Source organism: Planococcus citri, chromosome 2, assembly GCF_950023065.1.
Source record: "Planococcus citri chromosome 2, ihPlaCitr1.1, whole genome shotgun sequence".
NCBI lineage: Eukaryota > Metazoa > Arthropoda > Insecta > Hemiptera > Pseudococcidae > Planococcus > Planococcus citri.
Genome location: NC_088678.1, coordinates 46,643,797 through 46,668,667, shown reverse-complemented (window position 1 = coordinate 46,668,667; position 24,871 = coordinate 46,643,797). Strand labels below are relative to the sequence as shown.

The window sequence follows — 24,871 nt, the reverse complement described above, 5'->3', positions numbered from 1 at the left end:
CCTAATATGGACCACTAAAGAATCGACGTGAAACAAATCTTCGAAGTCACTTTTGCAAAAATAAATAAATAAATAGGGGTAAGTATTTGAATTTTTTGAGTTTGCCTTTTGGGCTCATTAGTTAATTTCTGTACTTTTTTCGAAAAAAAAAGAGTTCATTAGGAGCACTAAAAAATTGATACCAGAAAAGGACATGCACTTTTACAAAAAAAAATCACCCAAAAATACCGAGGGGTCTCCCAATTTTTCCAACTTAATTTTTTGGAGGGTGATGGCCAACACCATTGGCTACAATTTAAGCCCATTTTCAGCTCCAGAGAGACTTTTAGGAATTTCCTAGAGCTCCAAAAGTAAAAGAGATCTATGTATACTCGGTTTCTTATCATTTCAACATACCTAAGTATTGTATTGTAAACCTTCGCAACTAACTTCCTCAAATTCAGCTCCCCATTCGACTATTTCTACACCTTTTAGAGCATTGAAAAATGTTCAAAAAGCTGAAAATAAGGAAAATTTGACAATTTCTCTTATCCGAATATCTTGTTGAATACAGAATCATCAAACTTTCACTAAAAATGTAGGAATAAAACCAGTTATTTATTTTACAATATTCGCGATTTCCTTTCAATTTCATACGTATACGTTGATAAACGACGAATTGAAAAAAGAAGAAAAAAATACTACGCCAAGTTTACTATAAATGATGTCACGTTTCAACTGAGCCCGAATGAGAGAATTCTTTCCACTCTTTTCTAGTTCGATTGCGATCACAGTTGTTATTTGTCGAGCGCGTGTCTCCATTCAATTGCATCTATGTATTTCACGAATATTTAAAACGCTCCGACGTAAGTTATCGTAAATTGAATTTTATACCAAAAGAAGGAAATAATAATGGGAGATGAAAAAAAAAACCTCTCTGAAGGATAGATATAGGTATTTATACTTACCAATTGGAAGATACATGTATGGTATACAAGGTAGAAGGTACACGGATGAACTACACAATATATGTACATAGGTAACTATGTTTTACTAATCGAATACGTAGACCTACTTATGAGAGTAAGAAAAAATATAAATGATAAGACAGCTCTAGAACTTACTTCCTCCGAAAGAGAGAGAACAACGCGTTTTTTATACTTGTCTAAACATACAAGATAGGTAAGTAAATAAAGGTGAAACTTCGTATCATTTGGGTACATAAAACCACACAAGCAAAACGAATCTTGCAAAAATAGAGGGAAAAACGAAAAAGAAACAACACACGTGCAAATTCCACGAAATGGAAATGACGTTCTATGAAAATTCCAACACAAATTATGATAAAATGGTCGAAAGAAACAAAAACTAAAAAAGAAACATTTTTCTTAAGTTATCTATGTAAAATGATGAAATAACTACCTCTTGTACATTTTGGTATCTTTAACCTCAACTTATATATTACTTTCTCGGCCAATCATACAAGCCCTCATCGATAAAAGAAGGAGCTCATATTTCTAAAGGTACCAACCTACTTACGAGTATTAATTTCGAAGGAGAAAAAAAAGACACACGGTAAAACTTACCTATCAATAAATAATTTAATAATTCAATGCTTCAAATACGACCGACGTAAAAACTACCGCAAATTCTAACGAGTTATTTCGATTTTTTTTCAAAAAAAAAAAAAAGGTACACGTTCAGATAAAATGCACTCATACGAGTTCACGCATCTCCACGGTTAGCTTGTGGCAAAATTTTTCAAAAGCAGCCTCTCTCTGTAAAGAAAAGGAGAAAACCGCGTTATCACAACGTACAAAAATTTCACCGCTTTATGGATTAATTTTTATAAACTTTCCATACACCAGATATATAAAGTGCGAGAACGAGAATAAAAGAATTTTCACTCGTAGTTCGAGCACGATGTCCTAATTTAAAAATTTATCGAGTGTTTTATGTTAATTTTTTTCTATGCAACCATTGAAATGGCGAGTGAAACGGGCTTCACAGTGCGACAATTTTTTCGCTTTAATTGTTCATAATTTAAAAGTGTACCTCGGCTTATCGTGTTTATCGCACATATGCGTGGCACGCGAAAAAAAAAATCCTGAAAAAGTAAACGACAAAGGTAACCCAAGAATGGCTTGATTTACGTTCGACGTGGGGATTTCATTGTCCGGCAATCGCGGATTCGTATCATTTTTAGCCACGTTGGCAGATTATCTTTTATGTGTGAGTCAGCGAAATAAGATTCGAGCATTCGGTGTGTTTATGTTTTATTACCCGCTGCATTTTTATATCATCGAGTAAAATGTGTACCTATCTACTTTATTAAGTGTGAAATTTTTGATTACTTTGGAGTTGAGGGAGGAAAGAAAACACCAGAAATCAAAAAATGGATTATTTTCTTTGGTCAAATAAATGGAATAGTGAGTATAGATTCCTTGAGATTTTTACAATGATTGAACATGATTTTTCACTTTTACACTCATTCAGAAGAATTTCAGTTTTTTCACTTTCAGCATAAATCTGATTTATAGACTTTGACTCGTAAAATTTTCTCAATGTGGCGTTATTTGGACCCAGAATTTCTCCTCTCATGTCAGCATATATTTCAACATTCGAAAAGTCTGGGGAATTTCGCACCAGAATCCCTTTAATTATCATTTTTGGATGTTCAAAACCTTTCAAGTTATTCTTGACACTTTTCAGCTTCAAAAAAGTGCACGGCAGTTCTGCGCCAGGAGGCGATTTCAATGAACCAATGCAACTATAAAATTAATGTGTAAAAATATGTGGAAAGAGGGCTCTCTGCACTTGCTGTTCAAGGTTTCTTCCTCATGGCACACCTGTATCCTCCCTTCATAGTTTCTACATTCCAAAGTAAAAAAAATATATTCTCAAAGAAAATATCTTGATGGTGAATTTTTAGTTACGGAATTATGTTTACCTACCTACATTAAATTTTTGAGATAGCGAAAAACTTCGAAGTATGCAGCTGTATTCTCTGAATTTTCACAACATTTTCCGATCATACGATGAGAGATGAACCAGATAAACAGGTACTTCAATCTTTTATCATCGTATTATTTATGTACTTTATCCATTCCTTACGAAAAATATCAAAAAACTTGTCGCTTTGAGTTTACCTTCCAAAAATATTTCAGTAGATATTTGAAACATTATCGATAATTTTAAACAAACACAAAGAAATTTTTCATGTCAAGAAAAGTAACGAAAATTTAAACTGCTTTGTCAAAAGAAAATTAAGATTACGACAAACATAAAGTACTCGTACCTATGTTCATATTATGCAATCCGACATGAACAAAGAAATCTACTGAAAAATGTTCTTGCGGTACATACTTTTACAATACTAGTTCTAGAAAAACAGTGAAAATAGTTCTTTCTCTCAAAAATGACAATTTCCTCAAAGAACAATGAAAATGTACATCTGATTCCGATGAAAGAACAGAATAATTTCAATATCTACAATAATAGAATTAAACAAAAATTACCTTCGCAATGAAAAATCTGGTAAAGATTTACTACAATAAAATTTCTTGTTACACTGATGATAAGTAAAGCAGCCAGTTGAGAAAGAAAAAAAAACGCAATAATAAACCTATGAAAAAAGTCCTTCAGAAAAACTTTCCTACAGAAATATTGCCTTTTTTTGATCTTTTTATTCAAAAGCATCCGGATAACTTTATTACATGTAATTAAAGTTTTAAATGGATTGATAAGTAAGTACGAAGAATTTCTTCGAAAGAAGTTTATAAGAAGAAAAAACATCATCAACAACGGGCATTCGGACAATAACCGGCAAATGAAAACGTAAAATATATTTCCTTAATTAAAATTTTTTCCAAAACTTTTGACGCAGAACGAAAGGAAAAAATTCTACCAAGGTAGAAATCTGGCAGCAATTTAATCATCAACTTTCCAATTATAAACTCATCTTCGAGTTTCGTAGGCGTAGGTATACTTAATTAACAACACGAAATGGAAAATTTCAGCCAATTTAATGTGGTTTGGAAAATTTTTCATAATTTTGGCAGATGTTTTAGCTTTTATTTTAGGATACAAGAAGTTCCAATGCAATACGTACTCGCTAATATTTTTCATTGGTAACATTTTGCAAGAATTTTTCAATATAAACAATGCTCACGCGTTCAAAATGTTCGCAGCCGTTTCATTTTTTTCATTTCGTTTCGCGTTGTTCTTTTCCAGCCAATTGAAAATTTTAATATCGAAGTTGGTATACATCGTGTGAAATCAATCAATCGTGTGTAAAATTTATTTACACTTATATGAAAATTAAGTATTTTTGACTTTATTAAATTTTCAAATTTATATGAGATATTATTTTACTCAAATGTCACGATTACTTTCAATACTTTATATTCATATGATTTCCTAATATTTGAAAATAAAACACACAGATGCAATTGTTTTAACAAAATGCAATAATTTAAAGCTGGTTTTTATTTGAACTGAAATTTGACATTTAAGATGAAACCGGAAATCCACAACTTCACATCAAATCCCTCCTCCCCCCCCCGGAAAAATCACCAAACAATTTACGTACTTGACCACATCATAATAATTTTGTAAGCATTCAAAAAACACGTTATTATCATTATCACCTACATAAATTATGAAAAATAAAACGAAAGAGCTCGATTTCCTATTTTAAACTAGTGTGTATGAAAATTTACCATACCAGGTTATCCAACACTCTGTTGAAAAAGATTTTTGTTGCGAAAAAAAAAAGGGTTTGCTTATCCCGCGTGTAATATTTTTATAAGAGCGTACCGGGTAAATTTCTTTTGTAAAACGTAAATTTAGGTTTATGTTAATTATAGCCTTTCTTCTTCTTTTTTTTCCAAGACAATGCTTTTTCACAACGTAAAATTTACTATCTGGTGATTTTTCTTTTTTTCAAATATACTGCCAGGTATACCTTTTTCATTTCATTTTTTTCTCGCGCTCTTGGTTTGTTGTAGTATTCGCGCCGATAATCTTTCATCAAGGAATTCCGCGCATGATTTTGCACCGGAATATTGCTTCGGATAAAAGAAGCTCAACTGAGATTTAAAGATTACTCTTTATCGTATGAATTTCTGGTGTTTTTCATTTCACATATCTACATATCTATTTATTCTGCTCCACTCTTACTCCACGCTTTCGCAGTATCTTCTCGCGATAAAATTCAATTTTACATGCGCATTTTTCCACGCAAGAATAAATTTTATAAATAATTTTAATGGTTTATATGCTGCTAGCTCTTTTATACATCGCCAAGTCGCGCGTCGAGACTCAGGTATGGAGAATTTTCACACTATTTTAATGCTTTGTAATAATTTTACCGACTCGATGTGAATTATTACTTTGATATACTCGTAATATAAACCTAGTGTAACGTGAAACGTAATTTAAGAACTGTTTATATTAAATTTCATGTTTTTCTTTTTTTTTGCAATGTTTTTTTCTACGTTGTTGTGTTAAAATACGGAATGAATCTCCAGATGAAGTTAGAAAAAATGATAGAGATGCTGCAGTTTAGTTTTGGAATGATTGCAGGGGCAAAGCGACCAGGAGGGCAAATGGGCTCTACCCCCTCCCCTTCCGGAACTTAGGAAGTTGGCAATATTTGACAATTTTGAGTGACAAGTTGGCAAGTTGGCAATATTGAATCGTCAGTGATGAACTTATACACTCTGAAATTTGTAAATTGTGTTTAAAATCTTCAAAAACCATTATTTTTCAAACAAAATTTCTCAAAAAATTTCGCTCTCGCTCCGCTTGGGAAATATTTTAGACTTCTCTTGATATTTCTAATTTTTGAAAAACGTATCAAAATCACGTTATTTAATTATTTTTCATCCATATCTTTCGATTTTTCCAGCTTCTTAATGAAAAAATGAGTTGCATTCAACACAATTTTTTTTTTTGCAAAGTGCATAACTAAAAATTACTTACAGTACAACTTTTTCACACCTTTAATGTATGTATCATGTTGGGCAAGCATGAAAAAATGCAAGGGTTTTCTTATAGAGATAGTAACTAGCTATGTAAGTTGATGGAAAATTTTCGATTTTGTAGTTGGTATTTTTAAGATCCCTCCCCTCCTGGTTATGTTGATTGGCTTCGTCCCTACGGTGGATTTCTATTCTGATGTCACCAGAAAACCATCTTTTTTAGCATCTGATAAGAGTATAATTTTGCATGAGCATTTTTCGATTCTTGGAGAATTTTTGAAAATCAAATTCACCAAATTAACCTAAAAACCTGAAATTTAGTACATATTTTGGGTTAAGGTGGAGTGAAAAAGAACTGTATACTTTATGAAAATTGGTGGGGAAGTTTACATTGAGTAGGAGACTACCCAAAAAATTTGGCTGAGCCAAGGGACTTCAAGGTGGGTCATTTTTGAAAAAAACTTGGTGTTTTACCACTTTTGGGTGGCATAATCGACGCAACACCTCAGTCGCTCCCCTCCCCCCTCCTTAAAAGTGACGATTTGAGTTTCTGAACCTCTCTGACACATTTAATTCAAAATTCAATACCTACCACTTTTAGCCCTCTATATACCAAGTGCTTGATGAAAACTGGCGGATCACGAAAATTACAATTTCTCATCAGCAAAAGCAGCACCCGATTATCACACTTTTTGCGAATGTTTCGATCAAATTTTGAAAATAGGTAGATAGGAACTCATTTTACTCGTAGTAGGTGTCAGAAAAAATTCAAGCGAATCTGTACACATTGATCGAAAAGAATTAGAAGTTTAGCTCGATGAGTTATCCGTTAAGAAAGTCAGGTCAGGGGTTCCCAAAATGGCGCGATTCTACTGTTTCGATGAAAAATAATCCTGTCACATTCCTTATTTCAAGTCCAAATCTTTAATCGGAAAATTTACACAAAAAAACTTCAAATTCCCCAAGTACTTAGGTAGGTATAAAATAAAACAAACAACTTGGAAAAAACATCAACTCGAACAGCCCAAAGCAGATAGAAACTTGTCATAGATCAAAACAACTAACACCAACGCAACCAGGTATAGGAAACACACATATGTACCTACACATAAAACTTGCATAAACTGAGAAAAACAAAAACAAACACCTCAATTACACTGAAATTTTCTTCCGTGTTTGAAAAAAGAATAACAATAAAATCAGAATAAAAAAAACGACGAGAGAGCCATCGCCACTTCGTATGTAGTAAAATTCCATTGCGTATAATCAAACGTTGGATAACTAAGAAAATATTTTTACAAGGTATATAAAGTTGATTGGAAAATATCGATTTTTGCTTTTACAAATTCGCACAATTCATTTACTCTGCGTTGAAATTCTTTAACTCACCAATCGTAACTAATTCAATTATATGTACGAGATTCCAGTTATATACATACAAAATTTGTACAATATACTACTTTCTTTTAACATCACATACATGGAACGCTCCATATAAACTGTACACATCGTACAAATAAATGCGGAAATGGATATAGTTAATGAAATACGAGCTAGAAAAACCACACAGCACTTGCAAAAAAAAAAAAAAAAACGTAGATACCTAACTAAGTATACGAGTAGTTTACACATCTATGAAATGATTTGCAACGATATTTTGGACCTGATTTGGAAATTGATTTCTGAAAATAACCATTTTTATTGATACATGTGGTAAATGGAGATATACACTTGGTACCCTAGGTCGAATACAATGCGGAAAAACTATTGCAAAATCGCGTTACTAAAAGAAAAAAGGGGAAAAGTGAAACTAAAATATCCTAATGTATATGTCGCTGTGTAAGATGAAAACTCGATAATATAAATTTTCTATATTGACTCTTCTATCTATTTTATAGTTGTTGTTATATATTTTTTCGCGTTGCGTTGCGTTTTTCCTTCTCGATACCATATACTTTTAGATTTCAATACGAACATCGTTTGTTGCTTCTTTTTTTAAAAACAATTTTAAAACCCCGGTTATGAGCAATTATGTTCATTGAAATGAATATATGCAAGAAAATGTGTACAATTGAAATATCTATATATTATGTAGGTACCTAAACCTTTGGAAAATTTGTTAACATGTTGGCCAATTTTCTTCGTAAAAATACCAGTCTCGATCTCTCGATAAGAATATAAACCAGAACACGTGTATTGTATAAGCATTTGTGTCACCTTGGACAAGTCGATTCTGATGATAAAATCTTAGAAAATTGTTACCAAAATGATATGAATGGGAAATTTTGTACAGGGATACATTATCGGTATATTTCGTGTAAAGCTGTTTAGGCAAGGGAAAGTAGAACTTAAACGATTCTTATACCTTCGCGAGTTGGAATTGAATAGCAGCACAAAGGACAAACAGGTCGAAACAGCACATTCCCAAAGAAGTCTCGAGACAGAATTTATTACCCGGCTATAAATCACATTCACGCAAATTACTAAGCTTCGAGTAGGTATTTTAATGAATTTAATTAAAACGTAGGCGTAATTTGATTCTTAACAAAAATCAAACCTTTTTATAAGGGTGCACATGCATTCTAGGTCTACGTCCCATAATACCACAGTGCGTCCACCTTCAGAAGGTATACATCGAATACCTACTCGAAAGCACGAAATGAAATATTAAAAGCACAATAACATGCAACTTTTTTTTCTTCGTGAAATCCATCAAATTTATGGCTGTCTTTACCATTTTACAACGCCAAACTACACTTCCGAATTTTTTCCACAGTCGAAAACTTATTTAATGTAAAATTGTCTCATTTTACGATGAACTGAAAAAAAAAAAAAAAAAAAATACATAATCACGCCCCGTTAACTGAACCATCTAAACGTTTTATGAGTCCGTTATAAATACAGTTTAATATTTATGATCGAATACAAACATTTTTTTATTTTTTTAAATAAACGAAAAATAGCTTTTCACAAAAACCGCATTCTTGCTCGTACAATGTTTTACCATCACTTTTAACCCCAATACCCGCACAAAAACAACGAAAAAAAGCCACCCAGTAACCGTGTTATTCTTCCTGTGGTATATTCTTTTTTGACAAGGGAGAGTTTTTTTTTTGTTTCGTGATTCTATGGGCTTTTTTTTTCGCTCGCGAATTCTCGACTAAACGATATTTTTCATGGGATAAAAAAATTCAAACAGAGACCTTTTCTGCGGTTAAATTTAGTCGCGAGAAAACATCTTTATCAACATCTTTTCTCCCCTCGCTCTGCGAACAGAATGAAATTCGATAGCATCTTGAGGAAACGTGCGAAACACTTATGTATGAGATTTCAGTTGGCATGATAAACTATGTGCGATTCTGCAATGTACACAAAACCGCCTGGACAGGTTATCTCTCCGATTCGCAGTCGCATCTTGCTGCAAAGTGGAATGGAAATATTTCACCAAGATTGATAATTTTAACGGCGGTGTTGTGGCCGGGCTTTTACCCACGTTTACACTGCCGAATAAGCGAAATTTCCCAGGTTATTTCGGTGCTGTACCCTCGACAATGTGTAGGTTGCTTGGTCTATAGATATTCGAAAGGCGCAACAGGATAAGTTTTTCTCGTTTAATTATCCTCCGAACTATACGAAAGCACGTTTTACTTCGATTTAGATTAATATCTAGATTAAAATTTGATGAATACAAAGGACACGTGAAACAAATTTCAAAGAAAATATGTACTGCATACATGTTGTTAACCTAGACCTTGGCAATGTCATTGCAGATGAATAATTATGCCTAAGGTCTTTATTCTCGGGTTCTGAATGCATGACTCCACATGGGTTCAAAGTTGCTTCTTGTTAAGAATAATTTTTGAAACCCTTTTCTTTGACTCTAACACACAAATGAAGTTTGTTTTATAGCAAATGATTCAAACAAATTTCCAATTTAAAAAAAAAATAGAAAATTATGTTCAAATTTTTTTTGTAAATATCTGGGAATTTTCTTATATTTGAGCTACAGCTAATTTAGGTAGTATAAAGAAGATGAGAACAAAGAAAAAATATCCCTCCGCAGACAAAGAGGAAAAAAAGGAGAAAAAAAATTGAAATTGGATTAGAATTTTTTATAATTATTGTGGCAGAGAGTTGAACTTTTGCTCATTGGCTATTTTCAACATTTCAATTTGATGGTGTTTAGTTTATGAGTCGTTTTCGTGCCTTTGATGGATTCTGGTATTTCCTATTTTTGAAAATATTTCCTAAACGCGGTCCTAATGAAATTTAGTCTCTACTATTAATTCAAATTCATTGTTTTTAAAAAATTTTTAAAGATCCTTTCCTCATTTTCAAAGTAAGAATCCACATTTTTCTCCTGCGATATTTTTTGGAAAAAGCAAGAAAAGTTTAAGAATGGTGAACGGATTGGCTAAAGTTGTCAATTTTTAATGACAAGTTGGCAATGTAATTTTGAATGCCCAAATTGAATTGTGTCTAAAATTGTTAAAAACCACCATTTTTCAAACGTAACACCCCAAATTCGCCCTCGCTCATGGATTTCAAAAAAATTTTAAATCAAAATCACCTTATATTTCATTAAAGTATCATGTTGGGAAGGTATGAAAAAAAACAAGATTCCTCTTACAAAATTTAACCAACTAAGTTGTTGGAAAATTTGCGATGTATGTAGTTGGCATTTTCAAGATCCCCCCTCCCAGTAAAATTGGTTTGCTGCGCCACTGGAACTGATGGTTCCAAACTTTCGTAAGCAACCAAAAGAATTGCAGTTGAATTTGAGGTGCGTTTCAGAACCTTCAGCGAATTTTAAAATGTTTATGCTTTTAAAAAAATCCACAACAAACAATCTAATCAAATCCTGCACCTGATGATCCAAAATCCATTAAATCATTTTCTAATCGTTCAGGTACTTTTATAAAATTTTTCAAGAATAAAAAAACTTGAAGATTCGCTGAAAATTTAAAATTTAATCAACAAAACCGCCACTTGAATTGAAAATGAAAATTGATTTGATAAATTACGAAGACTAAGTCTCGAACAAACAGTTCAAATACTGTAAAATTCGAGGATATTTATTTTAAAAAAATCATAAAACACTACAACTATTTTTTAACTTCTCGCCAAAAAAATGTTCAAATCTGCAAAAAATATTTTAGATCCAGCAAAAAAATCGGAAGAACATCTGAAAATATACCCCAAGCAAACTACATCACTTTTTTCAATTCTTGAAAAATTGTTGAACTTATTTTCCTGAAAAAATTTGATAGTTTAATAAAATTAAAACAGGGAACTGAAATTTCTTTTATATAACCACCCGAATCGATAAGAAATGATTCCGAGCTGTTCTGGAGTCTCCAGTAGACTTCTGAATTTTTCAGGTTAGGAAAAGTTATCATAAAAAGAGCCAAAAAAATCAGCACCCATATACCTACTCAAATTGACTGTCTATGTGACTCTCCTGATCGATTTGATGCTGACTAAATTTTCAAAAATTAATATGTTCCTGAGATTTCAGATACAATATTTTTTCTCCGGAGTTATTTAAATAAGAAGTTGAAATTGATTTATAGGTACCTCTACCTACCCTATTTTTGACATGTCGGATCAAACCGTTCTGAAGTTTCCAGTAAATTTTTAAATTCAATAGTCCCTGAAGAAAATTATGGATTTGATCCAGCAGGTACTGATTTGGAACCTTCGAGCTTTATATTGGTCATAAAAACGGTAAAATTTAAGCGTATAAGTGATGAATTTCAACGTTTAATAGCGTCATCTCAAAACTGGTGCATCTAAAAATCGGCTAGAGATTCCAGAATGGCTCAAAACCACAACCAATCGATTCGAGAAGTCGAAAACAAGTTTCAAACTAAATTTCAGCTTATCATTTCAATTTATTCAAATTTTGATTTTATTTTGTAGAAAATGGATCAAATTTGAATTTCTAAAAAAAATTATCAAAAATCGAAAAATCGAATTCTGCTCTTGAAATTTGGCTATTTTTGGTGTATATTTCTAAAACGGTCTTTTAATTTTTCTCCATCTGGTTCAAAAATGTTCCTGCCTATTGGAGTATTTCCTTAGTAAGGGCTTTTCAACTCGATGTTTCATCATTACCGTCATGATTTTCTATGGTAAACATTTTAGATAACAGAGGTGTATCGTGTTTGTATAAACATTCAACATCACAGAATGGCATTTTTTCCTTGATAAATTTTTCAATTTTATTGATAAAAACAGCGTCATTTTAGAGAAATTTAAATAACGTGGGGTGAAATTTTTCACCCACTAAAAAGAGTTTCTCAATTTCAATGACATTTTTCAAATAATTTTGCCATCATTGAGGTTTAGTTAAGCCATCACATCAGATGATCAAACACGAATAGAATTAGTATGACGCTACTTCAAAAACACGGATACATCCTTTGCAATTCACTTAAAAATTTTAAAAATATGCAGCAGCATAGTTTGCCTACTTCCATTAACAAAATTCTTAAGTTCTTTCAATATAGGTAAGGTACATAATACATATACGCAACAATTTTAACAGGTATATAAAGCCTCATTTAAACAAGCAAAACAGTAGAAGGCGAAGGTTAATGAAATTTTCAACATTTACTTTCCAAAAATTCCTTGAAAATTTTCCAGCACAAATAGCGCTCCTTTTATTTTTTTATCACCTACACGAATCTTCGTGATTTTTGTCACGAAAATTTTCCAAAATTGGTGATTTATAATTTAAGAAGATTCGTGAAGGAAGTAAAAAATGGAGTTAATATTTCATTGAATTTTCTACGATTTCTTCTTAGTCCAAAAAAAAATTCGAATACGTTGGTAACGGTATGTATGTATAATTATGAAAGTCGACAAAATCGAACATGTCAAACAGCTGTCATTGCATATTTTGATATTTTCACCTACTCGATCGACACACACATAGTACATACTACGCACTGTTTAACACATATAGAAAAAATAATATCACGTCAGGCGCGAATGCATATAAATTTTTCAAGCGTAAATGTTTGATAATGGATAGTAAATATGCGGCTCGCAAACGATAAATAGGTACGCGTATTTCGATTATTCGACGCTCGGAATTAGTTTAATTTGCGCAAAAAAATAAAAAAAATGAAAACTTCGCAACAAGGTACGAAGCAGAGTGGAGAGAAAAAAAACAAAACATATACCAGTCCGGTAGTTATTTTGTTTTTCAGCGGTGTTAAAAAATATACCATAAACTGATCGAGCCATTGGTATAGCTATTAACACAACATAAAGGAGGAGGGTTGTGTTTGGACTTGAGTATACCATTGATGATGATAAATGGCTGAATTAATGTATTAACGTGAAGGGTCATATCCAAAAATGTGATAAATTCCCATTTTCCATGCAAATTTTCTTTTTTTTTCTCGCCATCGGGTTCCAAACAACGACGATTTAAACGACGAGCTGATGCGATCGTGTTCGCTAGGTTTTTTCCCATTCTTATTTTCCCTTCTGTTGGAGATTTTCTACTCTACTTGTATACGCTGATCTGAGTATAAAAAATACGTTCGGTATTTCTTTCGTTCGATGGTATCGGTGACAGTTTAACAAATTTAAATGCCAACTTTTTTTTTCTTTCGTCGAGGTGAAAAAAACACCAATGCACACAATAGTGTTTTCATGTTTGTTAGGTCAATACTTATTGCTGATACTTGCGACCAGCTGCATTCTTATACAATCGATATCGTAATGAGAAAAAGCTCGAAAAAAAAATCCTTTCAGAAAATAAATAATATGTATTTGCCCGTATCGTCGTTATTTTCAGCATCAAAGCGTCTCGATACACCTGCCTCAGCGAATTTTCTAGCCTCGACGATCGTTTTTCCATTACGCATCCGCGTTCGACGATACATTTTCTTCGAGCTCGAGTAGCTGAACGCGAGGAATTAAAAACGTCCCAAATTAATCAAACCGAGATGTTATTTTTGTAACGTGGCAAAGCCTCCTTCTATGGTGTAGTACGAAAAGTCGACTATTTTTTATCCCAAGTAACCGATTTTTCATCCTAAGTATACTTATCTAGGTAAATTATTTTCTGCCCTAAGCACTACGACGATTAAAAAGTGGAAATACTATGTACGTATTATAACGAAAAATATTTCTGCATAAAAGAAGCGAAATGAGTGTAATCAGGAATTACTTTCACCTCTTCTAATACCAAATACGCTACTCTGAAGTTCACACTGGCAGTGTTTCTCATTTTATAAAATTAAAAATCTTCGAATGGCATCTAATTTCTTTAATTACCTATGTCATACGTAAAATACTCGTGTAGCAAAAATTACATCACTGCAGCATATCTGAGCTGATGAAGAATTTTCAAATAGGATTTAACTTGGGTTTATGACTGAAACACATAGCCTACTTCAATTTATTTAAAGCGCTTAAAAGGAGGATAAAACAAAAATAAAAAATATTAAAACTATAGTCTGAAACACGCTAGAGAGTCGTGGTTATGTGAGAAGCCAAGAAAAATATGGAAAATTTATTGTAGTATGGTCGATTCAGCTCCTGAAGTGAAATTTGAGTAGATGTCTGTCTGTTTTTACATAAAATGGGAAACTTTTTTCTCATTGATAAAATTGAAAATAATTCGTCTTTCTCTCAACAGATTGAAATTTCAAAGAAAGTCAACATTTACAAAACTTTGAGAAAAAATTCATTCAATTTGACTAAGATTTTCAAAGAGTCAAATGCCAAGTAAAATTTGAAAAATATTGAAAATTTCAATGCAGTTTAATATAAAATCTTAAAAAACACTCAAATCACTGAACACTATTCACAACACAGCTCTTCGACTGGCAACTGGAGCCCTCAGAACTGCTCCTATACACTTATTGTATCAGGAAGCATCCGAAATCCTCCCTTCTATACAATCAAAACTCATCCTTTCAAAATTTTTCATTCACCTTAAAACTGTTGACAGTCTCCCTCTCACCATAGACTCAAAAATTGATCCCAATCTTCCATATGCTTATGACTCATATCTCCATAAAGCCTCTTCCATTCTAAACTCCATTCAGATACATATATCCTCTTCCACCATCTCTAGCCTTATTGTAGCTGTACACGGCACGGTGACCAACCAACAGGTCTGTACAGGTCTCTCTTCATTGATAAATATTCCTCTGAAGAAATATTACACTTCCCTTCGAGCTACAAGCTGATTAAAATGTCAAAAATTTGAGATGGTTGAAAATCAGAATTTGTTGAGATCTGATTAGGTAATTAGCATTTTTCAGAGTAAAATGCAAATCTGCCGAAGAAAATTTTTGGTTCATTCTACAAGAAGAACGAAATTAAGGGTTGATTACTTTGCGAAGCTAAACCAATAAAAAAATATTTGATGAAACTCAGGTCAGATTTTGCTCAGAATCTCCAGTTTTCAAAATCATGTTGTATTGTATCCATCATAAAATAAAAGTAACAGAAAAATCAGTAAAATAAAAACGCAAAAAGCTTTTTAACAGTTGAAAATAACGACAACATAATGAGAAAATTGAATTTTTTCAGCATTTTCCATCGATTTTGTAAAAAAAATTGATCAATCTGTCAGAAGGTTAAGAAATGTAAGTATCAAAATATCAGAAAATTCGCCATAATTTTTGATAAAATGTATTTTTATGTCCTTAATACATCTAATTGAGCAATTCAATGAGTGCGATCGTATTTTTAATTTTTTTTCGAGAAACTGAAAAAAAAATGTTGAGGATGATTTCAAAATTTTACAAAAATGGGAATATCATTTCGAAATTTTGGGAAATGAAAAATATACAATTTTCAAAAAATTGAAAAAATTTAAGTCAGTGACATTCTATGGAAAATTGCCTCTATTTTTCTGTAATCATACATGACGATATACTTAAGTAACATGATACAATGTGGAAATGCTAGTAAAACAAATATCCTTCTTTTTTTTCAATTTAAAGCCAAAAACCAGTTGATGATTCAAAATGGGTAGGAACTTTTCTTTAGAAGAAAATTTTCTTCAGTTTTTTTCAATGTTGTTTTTAGCTAAAATACATTGCTCCAAATTAAAAATTGAAATGATATTGTCAATATTTGGAAATTTTATTTTATAGCCATTAGAGTCTCTGGTACTATACCTGCCACTATAGGTACTTGAAAGGGCGGATCTCCTTCCTCTCATTTGATGAGCTCAGATTGAAATGACTTTATTGCCAGGTTTTCAGATTCAATTTCGGTAACTTGGTATTCATACAGACGATGCTGCTTCATATTTTATGCTTATTTTTGTAAAAAACCCCATCACCATTTTCCAAAAATTTTCAAAATAAGCTTCGGAACCACACGTATGGAAAGCTATGTCATAGAAAGTTCTCTTAATAATTCATAAAACGTGCTCTCCAGCAGTTCACAGAAAATTTCACTCGGCAATTTTTCGAGAAAAAAAAATCAGCGTAAAACTCACCTACCCTCTGAAACAACTTTTCGCTTCGTCTTTCAACAAAGATTTCAATAAAATATGCGGAACCGACTATTTCTGAAAGAAACCCGCCAAAAAAATGCAAGCGGGACGGAAGAGAAAAGGGAAACCGATGAGTATAAGAATTAGACCCTATAAACACCTGTAAACTTTAATTTAAAACCTCAAGAAGTCATACTTTAGAAATTTATGATTTCAAAATTGAATTTTCCCCGAGGATAGAGGAAAAATGTCAGGTACTCAACCTCGTTTTTGGCTTCTCTCAAGATCCCTGACGTGCTTTTAGTGGGTTTTTCGATGTTTCATCTTCTAACCATCTATTTTTAAGAGGGCTACACAAATTTAAGCACGTGTTTTAGCTATAAACCTACATATGTAAAATCTAATTTAGAACTATGCGGTCAGTAGTTATCTAGCTGAAAAGAGGTTAACATGCGTCGATTGTAGGTTAATTTTTCGGTATGTAGTATGTAAATATACCTACAGTCAAAGAAATTAGAAGATGTACTAATGCTTGAAAATTGCGCAATTTCACAACATACATATAAGAAGAATTTTATCTTTCATTTAGCTGAACTTTTCCACTCGCAAGCATCTTTGAACAGGCGTGAAATTCATTCAAAATATCGAGAAAACGTATGTGCGTGAATTTTCATTCTGTAATGTGCTAAAATCAAACGAGGAAAGATGATAAATTTAAGGAAAATAATTTTAAAAAACGATGGAAAAAACATAGGTTAAAATATTTTTTAATATGTACATTGAAAAGTGCATATTTTATACACTATCTATTTATCTTTTGAAAAATTCAACAGAGTTTCCATTTCGAAAAATTCTTCAATAAATAAATATCTCAACGATTTATTTACCTTCGAGGTCAATTCTCACTCGTGCCACGTTTGAAATAGCATCTTATTTGCAAAACATGTTGCGGCATTCAAAGTATAAAAAGGTTCAACTTTGCGATAACAAATATACTCTAACAATTGTTTATGTAAATATTGAAAAATCAACTATCCATACCGATATTTAACTCGAACCAACGCTCAATAGAGCTTATACAATGGGTATTGGTATCCAACGTTAATTATTTGTTTACAACCATGCACGTGTTTTCAAGCATTCATCAAGATAACTCACCGGTCTGAAAAATACGTTAAACCAATTTCGAAAAAAAACACATCTACTTGAAAAAAAAGAGAAAAAAATTCTCTAGTAAAATTAACAATTCACCAGGTTATCAAACCCACGACCCGCGAAAATATAACAATCCATAAAACAACATGTTTGTAAAAGCCGATATAATAATATTTTATTCAAAATAAAATGCGACAAAACAAAATAACAAAAACACAACGAAAAGCACCGGCCGCAAAGGGAACAGTTCGCGGAAATACTGAATGTAATATACCAACGAAATCATTCTCATCTGCCCACGAATTTGTAGAGCATGCGTTTTAGAGCTTGCGCAAACTGGTCAATTTTGAGAAAATTTCTACACGAACATCGGTGTACATCTGTTTTTTGCTTTCATCTATTAGATCTTTTCCTACGTTTTTTTTTTCTATTTTTTTTTATTCATACCGATTGGGCGGGATGGGCACGTAGCTAGGCTACGTACACACAAAGGTAACCTCATTCACCTGTATGTATACGATTTTCTTCAAACATGCGGTACCAGCGATACGTCTACACATTTGGAAGGTGAAAAATACCTACACGGAAAAATATTCTCTCTTGACCGAAATCTGAACGTTAATTGGGTTTGAAAAATATTCTAATGAATTAAACGCTGGTCGTAATGAAAGGGTTACCAACCCTTTTTCCATGCGTAGTCTCGAACATAATTTGACATGAAAACTTTTCCGTTTGCATAATTTAAATACTTACTTTACGAGCGATAGTAACGAATGCAAAGTCAAATTAGAAAGCTTTTTTTCCACCTTATTGCACGAATAATAGCCAAATATTTTATTATATGACCGAGACTTGGATTTGGTACAGACATTTTTTTTTATAGTTCAGATATTTTTTTATTGTTACTAGAAGTTTGTTTGTTGAACGTGCAAATTAAAGGGGTGTAATTTAAGTTGAATGTCAAAATTGAAGGGAAAGAATTAAAGAGTGGTCACGTGAATGATACGGATGGAAATTCGTAATTAGAACAAATTTCAGAATTTTATCTGAACTTCCCCTTTCTTACAATTAGTTTTGTTTTCAATATTTTAAAAAGAGAATTTTTCACAAAATTGGAAATACAAAAACCCATCTTACTGTTTTTCATTAAAATTTGGCCTAGGTATAGATTTTCTCACGAAAAAATTCAACTTTCCTTTTTTTCAATCGATGAAAAAAAACTAAAATTTGATTGACATACCATATTATTCTATCTTCAAAATAAATTTGATATAGGTATGAGGGAGGTACATAATACAATACGAACCGTTCAGAAGCCTCTGGTGGACTGAATTTTTATATTTTTTAAAATAAATTCTATAAAATGAGTCGAAGAAGCTCGCTGCACCTAAAAACTTGGATTAGCTGTTCTCTCCCTCCGGTCTAATTGAGACATATGTATCTCTAACGATTTCATTTGAAAAAAACAAAACGAAACAAAGCAAAACAAATTTCAAATTCATTTTTTTGTGAATTCATTAGCACGAATAGCTTAAGACCCTTTTAAAACCATAACTAATTCATAAAAGAGATGAAAAAAAGGTGTACTTAAACCAAATTTTGGCTTTCTACCTTAGAAGAGAACCATTCGAAGGGTCCGCTTCCGATTTGAACAGGATCAAAATTTTTCCAAAAAATAAATACTGTCTGAACCCCTCATAACCAAAATTTCAGCTGCCAAAACTGATTTTTAGTAAATTTTTGATAATTCAAAATTGAAGATTTTCAACGATTTATGATTTTTAAAAAAAGTATGTATCAATATGATCTAACATAAGATGATTTTTTTCCAAGACTCAGTTTTCTCATAAAAATGTGAAAAAAAAATAAAAAGTGAGATTGGGCAGCTTCAACTTTGGGAATTTTTCTTCTATGTCATAATCTGGCTGCATTTTAAAAGCTACTTTCAACGTACTTCGGTGAGAAAAAAAGTATTTTTTGGGCCCAAATTGTTTCCCCAAAATCCGTAAAATCTCAAAATATGCGAAAGTCAGGCAAAAATTTGAAAAATTGACAAAAAGTCGGCAAAAAATGGGGAAAATTGAAAAAGGCAGTAAAATTTTGAATCAGAAAACTACATTATTTATACTGTTTAATTTTACAATTTACATACAAAAAAAAAGTCGGAAAATTCGTCGACTTTGCCGAAATTTGCCAAGTTTTCCATTAATCTACATAGTCGATAAATTTTGGAAATTTCGGGTTTTAATAAACAGACTTATTTGTTGATTTTTTCGGCACTCGAATAGCACATTTCTGAAATCTTTTGCCCTCGCTTTGCTCTGGCTAAGTAACTACAGTTTTTCTGTTTCTGAATTTCTGCACTTGTTCAAGGTGTAGAGGGAACTTTTAAAAATGTCGAATGTAATTACGAAATTGACTTCATGTATGTAAAAAAAATAATAATTTACTTTCGAAAACTTATGCGCCTGTTTTCTTTTTCAAAATCAGACTTTTTAAGAATCTATTATTGAAACTCAAAAAAATGTTTAAATACAAAAATAAAATCCTCATATATCGAAAAAAAAGTTTTATTTTTTACTTCTTTGAACACTAAATTTTGAGAGCCTTGCTCTTACTTCGTTCGGGCTTTCTTGCTTCTTTCAAACCTGAAATTTCTATTAAAAAAATCATTCAAATTCTGAAATTTTGAAACCAAAACAATCAACCTTCTCCCATAAAAAACCATTGTTCTTTCGCAAATCAAGATACGTATTATCAAACGTTTTTGCCCTCGCTACGTTCGGGCTAATTTGTTTTTCTTTTGCAATCCGAAAAAATTTCGTGTTTGAGGCTTATAAAAATTGAAAAATGACAGAGACGTCGCGGCGCGCTCCAAATTTTCTAGGGGGGAGGGTATATTGGTACAAAAATGCCGAATGAAAAACCAAAAATGGGGAATGTTGAGCCATATTCCTAAAGCAGACACTATTTTTCGGTTTTTGAGAGGGAGGTGGTGTCGATTGAAAATTTGTCGATCGATGTAGAAAAAAAATATCAATTTTATCAATTGATGTTACACCAGGGTGTCTACCAAAATTTAATTTTCAAAAATAGCGACTTTTCGCGACTTTTAGCAACTTTTTTTCGCGACTTTTAGCGACTTTTTTTCAGTTAAAAGTACCTCCCCCCCCAAAAAAAAAAAAATTTCCAACGAAAAAAATGTTTTTTTTTTTACCAATCACCATCAACTAAAAATAAGAAAAGTTTTTAAAATTTGAAGTTTGGACAATTTATAGCGACTTTTTGGTATTTTTGGCGAAAATCGCGACCTTTTCGCGACTTTAGCGCCCTATTTTCAAAATCGCGACTTTTCGCGACTTTTAACTCTATAGCGACCTGGTAGACACCCTGTACACATTAACATTCATATGACTTACGAAATTTTTTTTTTCTTTTTTGGATTTTTGGAGGCCTCAAATGTGGAATTTGTTGAACTTATGTTGAAACGTGAAACAAATTGGCCCGAGCGAAGCGAGGGCAAGAGCTTTTGAAAATTGTTATTTTGAGATGCCTAAAACGAGTTTTTTTAATGCGAGGACGCGAGAAGTTGATACGCACAGTAAGCAAAGTAACACTATAAGAGAGAAAAATTTCCCTAAATCGGAGATAGCGAGAGTACAGAAAAGTGGGAAGGGAAATTCTTATTCATGTCTCTATCTGTACCTATATATTCGTGGTACAGTATGGTTTTTTCTTCGATCTCTCCTCTCTCTATCTGGAAAAATTACATATGTAGTAGATAGGTAGTTAGGTACATTCTAAAGATAGCAAGTAAGAGCACTCAAAATCTCTATTCCCATCAAGTGACCTAATTTCGCCGATATCCTTCTCGACAAAGTCTACTTCTGCTTATGAATTTTCGACATAATTTTCGATAACTCGACTTGGAAAATGAACGTGACACCTCTCGGTATAAATTTTTTCTCAGGAAATGTCTTACACTTACACCAGTGAAGCGTGTTGCGAGTAAAGTGCACGCTGGCGACGGAATCGAAATTATACGTAAACAGTATATTCGATGATAAATTTTCACAGTGTTGGCTGACTGAACTGAAATGCCATTAATTATTTCGACGATGGCGGGTACTCGGTATCTGAGCAGCATCTCGCGAACGTGGCGAAAATTTTCACTTAGCTATACGAGGAGAAAACGTATTTAGCAAAGTTGTCGTCGTCGATAACGAAAGTTACACTTAATATGGTAAAACGTAAACAATTTCTTTCTCATTGGACTGGAATAGTTCCAAAAATGTCGAATTCATAATATGAAACTTCGATCAGATACCAGAGAGGTAGAATTGCACATTGGCGTGGTATCGATGCGAGGTGTAGGTATATGTGGTTCGCGTATTCAGCAATAAGAAATTAGTCTCGAGTCGTTTTGCATGAATACTCGGCAATGATATCGCAGTTCTAGGTGCATTTTTGCTTCTTATAATACACGTTTGCTGTTTTCCAAAGTTCTGTGCGTTATCAGGACATGCGAAGACAACTATGGTGTTGAAATTTACCACCTTGCAGGATACAAATAAATTTCAAATACTCGGTGTAGTGTAAATTTTCTCCTCTGTATACGATCGTGTCGCTGGTTTCATTTCATTGATAATAGAGATCAAACATGAATATTATGTCACTACACAAAGGTCGTTTTGTAAATGTTTATGTGCATCTTCCGAGTATCAAAGTTAACAACATAAAGGTTGGTATTTTTATTGAACTTTCTAGATACCTACTATTTTAATTACGGAACGTTTAACGTGGTTTAGAGGGAAACAGAAAGAGACACAGATGAGAGAAAAAAAAGAAGAAAAACTACCTACATCGAATAAAACGGCGAATAAAGTTTTAATAGAAAAGGTTGCCAGTTTAGGTTGAACTTTTTTTCGCCCTCTTTGTGCGCGAAATTTTTAAACAAAACTTTTTTTATTGAACTGTCATAATTTGTTAGCGAAACGGAATAGTCGAGTTTGGACGTTTCTTACGTAATTAAAATAGTTTTTAAGTTGCACGTTGTGTGATGATAAAAGTAACTTAGCAAATGTAAATGTTTATAGAGGAAAGTTTGCTTTTTTCCCCCTCGCTATCGATTACTTCGGATATAAATAAGTTTTAGACAAACCGATTTACCAGTGCAAAATCGAATCGAAGCTTAGAAGTTTTACATTTCTGAAATTAATTTTTATCTTGACTCTGGTTCAAATCTGCCGGATTTATCCCCCAGATTTATTACAAAGCTGAAATTGAAACAGAAACGTGAATATTTTTTTTTCAACATTCCAATGTAAACTCTGCCTTGGGGCTCTTCGCGAAACAGATACTTTTTAAAAAATGTTTTTCAATGCCGAATTTTGTTGATTGATTTTAAAATACTTAGATATCTGCTAAGCTGAATTTTATATTCTTAAAGCGAATGAGTACCTGCAGTTTGAATTTACAGGTATTTATTCATTATTATTTTTCGGAGGGGGAGGCGTGACAAGGTGTGGTGTGCACCTCCAATCGACTCAGCGTGTTGAAACTGCGGCAGGGTATACAAAAAATTTTAGCTTTCCAACTTCATTGGATAAAATATGGAAATTTCAATTTTCAAAAACCTGCTGCAGGCTTCATAAACTGGTCAAAGCGGATTAAAATCGTTTCCAATCAATTCGGAGGGTCAAAAATAAGGTAGATGTACCTGAAAAAAATTCAGCTGGCTACGTAATTTGGCAAAATTTTGATTTTTTCAGCATTTTTGGCCCAAATTTGATTTTTAAAAACTCGTCAAAAATCGAAAAATGAACTAAACCTATTGAAATTTTGGCTGAAGATGTATTTTCGTATGATTTTCCGCTTTAATTTTGTCTGATTCAAAAATGTTTTGTTGGTTTGGATAGGATTCCCTTGTCAATAATACTGAACGATTTTCAAATTACAAAAATTTCAAATAGGTAGATGGTGGATAGGTATGTAGGTACGTTTCCTTGCTACGTACTTAAGCTAGATACACAAACTGAAAATCCTTTTCACTTTATCTTCATTTTGCACAATTAGAGGGCGGATCAAAGAAAAACATTATACGAAAATCATTGAACGATTCCGACGCAATTCTAGTATCAAAAAACTTTTATTTCAGCTACGTTTGGTGTATTTGTTTTACTAAATAAAAGCTCAATTTACTTAGGTAAACTTTCGCTGAGAAACAGCACGTTAACAAGTTTTCAACCATCTTCTTTCACCAAGCGTGTTTCAGTTGATGTAAAAAATTACGTTTAGGTACGCTTCTTATACTACGTACTAATAGACTCAGATTATGTTTCAATAATATGCGATCAAATAACAGTGGGTTTAAAAATTCCTCACCTACCTAAGAAACTAAACCGGTAGAAATACCTACTGAAAACTGCTGAAGCTCTCATAGCAAATATACATAAATACCAATGGATTATCTCGTCTTATAAAATTAATCAAACTGAGATATGTATAGAAAAGTTTGAATTTCCAACATCTAACGGCATAAAATTCTGCTTTTTCTTTGCTAATATCTATACATCTTTTTAAACATTCAAGGTAAACGTGTTCCAGTTTTTTTTTATTTTCTTCTTCGAACTTATAATTTTAATTTCGATGATTAAATTTTCAAATAAAGCAACATCCTGCAAAATTTCCAACCTTCCAAATGAACTTTTCTAATTAAAGAAGCAAATTAAATTGAAATATTCGTAATATAATCGAGTTCTTTTTCTTTTTTTTTTGCAGTCTTATCATACACAATACGAGCGAAATGAAAAAAAGCGAACACGATAGCCCTATTCTTTTTGAAAAAAAAAGGCCAACTTTTGTTTGTAGATTTTTCTTCAACTCATTTCGATACGAAGAATTACTTCCGTTTATAGTTTTTTAAGCCTGCAGTGAGAATTGTGAGTTTTTAAAAAAGAAATCCGATGGAAAAAAATAAGAAAAGCAATCATACGCTGTAGAAGTTTTATACCCAAATATCTATACAATAAATGATTCGTTTTTTCCCTACTTCCTTATGAAAACTAGCTACCTACTTTTTTTATTATTCGTTTCGAAATAAGTATAGGAATGATTTTCTTTCATTCAGTATAAGACTAATTTCGCATCAGAAAGTCATTCGCTCATCAACTAACTCTGCAGATATACCTAACGTGATACTGCGTAATTAAAAACTTCTGTGAGAACGTGTTCGCTCGACTAGTTGAACCTGAGGGAAAATAATTTTCATAAGTTG

The 24,871-nt window shown here is 32.4% G+C and overlaps 1 protein-coding gene across 5 annotated transcripts in view; it reads right to left on the bottom strand.

Moving 5' to 3' along the window:
* The window catches only part of LOC135836127 (uncharacterized), a 407,464-nt gene that overhangs the window by 362,629 nt on the left and 19,964 nt on the right, over nucleotides 1-24,871 (bottom strand). Inside the window, exon 1 of one of the 5 annotated variants that reach the window (XM_065350754.1) lies at nucleotides 17,482-18,207. The exons of 1 other annotated variant lie outside the window; for it this stretch is intronic. The gene's annotated coding sequence lies outside the window, so the exon portion shown is untranslated. Of the gene's footprint in view, nucleotides 1-16,942; nucleotides 16,966-17,327; nucleotides 17,415-17,481; nucleotides 18,208-24,871 lie in introns of those variants that run through there. 3 more of the 5 variants (XM_065350757.1, XM_065350758.1, XM_065350755.1) reach the window with 3 other exon arrangements.